Source organism: Gossypium arboreum, chromosome 3 (genome assembly GCF_025698485.1).
Source record: "Gossypium arboreum isolate Shixiya-1 chromosome 3, ASM2569848v2, whole genome shotgun sequence".
In the NCBI taxonomy this organism is placed as follows: domain Eukaryota; kingdom Viridiplantae; phylum Streptophyta; class Magnoliopsida; order Malvales; family Malvaceae; genus Gossypium; species Gossypium arboreum.
In genome coordinates, this window is record NC_069072.1 from 14,882,976 (window position 1) to 14,888,098 (window position 5,123).

At 33.9% G+C, this 5,123-nt stretch overlaps 1 long non-coding RNA gene across 1 annotated transcript; it reads right to left on the reverse strand.

Annotated features, from left to right (window-relative positions):
• Positions 1-2,688: 2,688 nt before the first annotated feature.
• Positions 2,689-3,524, reverse strand: LOC128290072 (uncharacterized). Its single transcript, XR_008279712.1, has 2 exons — positions 3,472-3,524; positions 2,689-2,845 (listed from the first exon to the last, which is right to left on the reverse strand). It is a non-coding gene; the product is annotated as an uncharacterized LOC128290072 (long non-coding RNA).
• Between the last annotated feature and the right edge of the window lie 1,599 nt (positions 3,525-5,123).

The following is a 5,123-nucleotide window of genomic DNA, read 5'->3' on the forward strand; positions in this document are numbered from 1 at the left end:
CTCTTTTGGTTAACAACTCACTGTCATTTTTTTTAAGCTTCACAAATTTCTTCAAGAAACATCGGTTTAGCTCTCAACTCACTAAGATAAAACCATCATCGATAAGGCTAGACTAGTGTTCAAAGCTCTTAATGCAAATAAAGATTTCTTACTCAAAGCATCAAGAACAACGTTTGCCTTACAGGTGATAATCGATCACTAGCTCATAATCTTTAATCAACTCTAACCATCTTCTTTGCCTCAAATTCAAATCTTTTGAGTCATCAAATATTTCAAACTTTTGTGATCGGTGAATATGTGGCACTTCTCACCATACAAATGATGTCTCCAAATCTTCAAATAAAAAAACAATGGCGCTAGCTCTAAATCATGTGTCGGATAGTTCTTCTCATGTGGCTTTAGTTGTCTAGAGGCATAAGCAATTACCTTCCTTCCCATAAGTACACAACCAAGTCCATTCATGGACGCATCATCAAATCACAAACTCCTTACGGTTCTAGTTGTACTAAAACAGAGCTTTAGTCAACAATGCTTTTAACTTGTCAAAACTCTATTGACACTTCTCATCCATTCAAACTTGACATCCTTTCGCAGCAATCTTGTCGGGGGTAGCTATCATGGAAAATCCTCTACAAATCGCCTATAATATCCAAGAAGACCAAGAAAACTTCTAACTTTTGATACATTTCTAGGAGGCTTCCAATCAACAATGGCTGAAATCTTGCTCGGATCAACCTTAATACCTTCACGAAACAATATGTCCAAGAAAACCAACTTCTCGTAACCGGTACTCACTTTTGCTGAACTTGACATACAACCGATTATCTTTCGAATCAGAAAGCGTTCTCAAATGCTCGCATGCTCGGTCTCATCATGAGAATAAATCAAGATATCATCAATAAACAAAACTACAAACTTATCCAAGTACGGTCCGAAAATTCGGTTCATTAAGTCCATGAAAATGGCAGAGCATTAGTCAAGTCAAATGGCATCACAAGGAACTCATAATGACCATACCTAGTCCGTAAAGTAGTCTTCAAGACATCGACTCTTTAACTCACAACTGATAATATCCGGATCTCAAATCTATCTTGAAAAACACAGTAGCTCCTTCAATTGATCAAACAGATCATCAATTCTAGGCAATGGATACTTGTTCTTTCTCGTTACCTTGTTAAGTTGCCGATAATTTAAGCACAATCTCATCGGTCCGTCATATTACCTTGTTTCAATTCCGTGAATTCCTTTCTCTTCGGTCAATAAACCTCGATGATATACTTTTTACGAAATTCCTCCCGAAAGAAATCCCAAGTGACCTCTCCTTTGGTACAACTGATACAAGTGTCTTCCACCAGTAGTAGGTCGAGTCTCTAAGAAGTGATACTACACATTCCATACATTCCTCGGTGTACAAGATAACTCATCAAAGACTCGATAGTATTTTCTAACCAAAATTCGCTCTTTCTCGCATCATCATCTTTTGTTGCTCGAACTCTTCGCCCTTGTTTCCTGATTCTATCAACTGGTGGCTTTTCTCTTATCACTGTACCTGTGATTGGGGGAGCTTGAGCTACATGGGTAGCCTGAGAATCATGAGGGGGTGGAGGTCTAACTGCCGGATTCGTACGAACGAACTCGGCAAACAAATCATTAAAAGCTTGGAAGAGAGCTTCTCGAGTCACTCCTCCCTGATTAACTGTTACTGGCCTATTCTCAAATGGCGCTGCCCCTTCTACGGGAGCAGGCGCATTACTTTCTACATCATCATCACCAGCTCACTCGGGATCCATTACAATAAAACAAAATATTTAAAAATCGTCAGGAGTCGTCACACTATCAAAATACAAGTATGGCATGTATAGCTAGACTTTTCTCACACTAACTGCTTAGAGAACCGACTAAACCTGGCTCGATACCAATAAATGTAATGCCCCACACCAAACCATCACCGAGTCAAGCTTGAGGTGTTACTAAACTTATCTTACCTTTTAAACAACTCTAAATCACTTATTTTAATTTTCGAATAAACTATTTTTTTGCGTCATGGTTACTTAAAATTCATTTCTCGAGTTTAAAACTCGAAATTAAGATCCGTAAATTTTTCATGAAACTAGACTCATATATATATCTACTAATTTTTTTCTAGAATTTTTGACTTAGCCAATTAGTACAGTTTATTAGTTAAAGTTTCCCCTGTTTCAAAACTCGACTGCACTAACCTCTTGTTACTACAAACCATGTTTCTTCCTGTAAAAAATTCATATCACTAAGCCGTTTGTTTCTCTTAAAACTAGACTCAACAAGGATTATAACCATATAAAGTATACCTTCTAATTAGTTTTGTACAATTTATGGTGAATTTACAAAGTTGAAACAGGGGTTCTAGAAATTGCTGTGACCTTGTTTCACTAAAACTCAGATATATCATGAAATATAATATCTTTACCTATTTTTCTTATTCCATAAGAAAATAGACATAATAAGCTTTAATTTCATATATTATTCATCTTCAAACTATGTTTATACAATTTTTAGTGATTTTTAAAAGTTACATCATTGCTGTTACTTGAATCTGTTTTTAGGTTACTTTCACATTTTTCATAATTTTCATGTGATAATCACCATTCAATCATACATATTAATAAACATGCATATCATCGGCCATTTTATTAGCTAATCACTAGCAAGTATTTACACATCATTCATTGTTCATATTATACCAAAAGTGGCTAAGTTTCTATACATGCCATACACAAAACAAAACGTCTAATTATACCGAGTTATTTCTTTGATAGTGTGATCGGCCTCCGACATTTCCTTCGATCCCCGAGTGACTAGATAAGTACTATAAGAAGAAGAAAATAAAGAGATTAAGCACTAGGCTTAGTAAGCTTACAAGCAAATAAATCACAACATTCAACATAATGGATAATTATGCATAATATCATCTAACATCATAAATTTCTTTACTTCTCAATTTCTATCTTCTTCTTTATTCCCTTACCTTCTTTCTTACCTGACCTTTCCTTTTTCATAAGTATAATCTACTTTTCCTTTGCTGTTAATTCACTGTAATTTAACTCGTATCCTGACCCGTTGAACCACTCGGAATACTAAGGATACTAGGGTCGTTCCTGTCTATCAATATCCTGCCAATGCCATGTCTTTGACATGGACTTACATGAATTCTTCCTGTCTCCAATGCCATATATAATATGGACTCACATGGCTCAATCCTGTCTCCAAAGCCATATTTCTAATATGGACTTACATGGCTCATTTCTGTTTTGTCCTGTCAACCCTAATATCCTAACATTCCTAGGGTTCAACCGGGGCTTTCTAACACTTTTCCTCTGTCACTTCACCTTAAATTCGACTTTAAATATTTTCATAACATAATATATAAATGCTGGAAATTGACAATAATAATGTAAAATAAAAGAATATTGCATTTATTTACTGTAAACTTACCTCGATACAAAATGTGACTAAACTTTACAATTTAGTCCTTTACTTTTCTTTTCCCGATCTACTCTCGAATTTCGCTCTTCTTGATCTATAATAGCAAATTTAGCTTATTTAATATCAACATTTATCAAAACAACCCTTTACTCAAACTTTGGAAAAATTACATTTTGCCCTAAACTTTCACATATTTGCACTTTTGCCCCAAGGCTCGTAAATTAAACTTCATCCTATTTTCTTATGTTTTATGACATGCTGATCATTTTTCCTTCTATGGCAACATCAAATTCACACACTAACATGTACTTATGACTATTAGGTATTTTTACCGATTAAGCCTTTTACTCGTTTTCACTTAAAACCAAGTAGCACAAGTTGTCTAACATAATTTAAAACCTCATATTCCATCATAAAACATCAAAATACACAAATTTCACCTATGGGTATTTTTCCAAATTTGATTCCTAACTTAAATTATTGCTAGCATAAGCTTTATCGAGCTACTAGGACTTCAAAACGTAAAGATCATTAAAAGCGGGCTTGGAATCACTTACTATGAAGCTTGAAAGTTGAAGAAACCCCAGCTATGGAGAGAGGTAAGGTTCTGCTGGTAACTTGAAGAAGATGATACAATTTTATCATCTTTTTACCTTTTATTAATGTTAATATCCAAATGACCAAAATGCCCTCCTTACTAAACTTTCAAAAATTCCTTCCATGTCCTAATTTTGTCCATGAACTTAAAATTGGTCAAACTACCATTTAAGATCTCCTAATTAATATTCCAAAATAATTTCATACTAAAAACTTCTAGAATGCAAGTTTTGCAAATTATTCGATTTAGTCCCTAACCTCAATTTAAGCACTTTATGCATAGAATTTTATCACGAAATTTTCACACAATCATGTAATCATACCATGAACCTCAAAATAATAATAAAATATTTTTTATTTTATTTTTTTTTACCCTGAATTTGTGGTTTCGCAACCACTGTTCCGTTTAGGCCCTATTTCGGAATGTTACAGTTGATGGTGGAAAATGAATAACTGTTGAAAGAGTACTATGTTTTGTTAAGTGATTTTTAGGGAAAATACAAATTGGGGATTAAATTGTGAAAAGATGAAAAGGTGGGGTTAAAAGTGTGAATAAATGAAAATAACGGCCTAATAGGATTCTATAAAGAATTCGGCTAGCATGAAATTAGAAAGAAATTGTCTAATTTGTGTTTTTATGAATTAAGGACTAAATTGTAAGAAATGTGAAAGTTTAGGGCTAAAGTGGAAAAATGCCCAAATATGTGTTTAAGGATTAAATTGAATGAGTAGTTGACTAAATGGATTAATTTTGAATACATATAAATTAAAAAACAAAGAATTCAGATTTAGATCGGGGGAAATCGAAAGTTATTGAGTAATCAATTCGATTCGTCAATTCCGAGTACGAGGTAAGTTCGTATGTCATGATTTCATTATAAATGTATGTTATATGCTTTGATATTGTATAAAATGTGATTATGAGATTACAAATGAGGTTTGGATTGTGAACACGACTCTACGGATGTGTTTGACAATGAAATCGACAAGTGAAACTTCCCGGTTGAACCTTAGGAATAGTTTAGGATGCTAGTGACATGTAATTAGGTTAATGTATTGGCTTC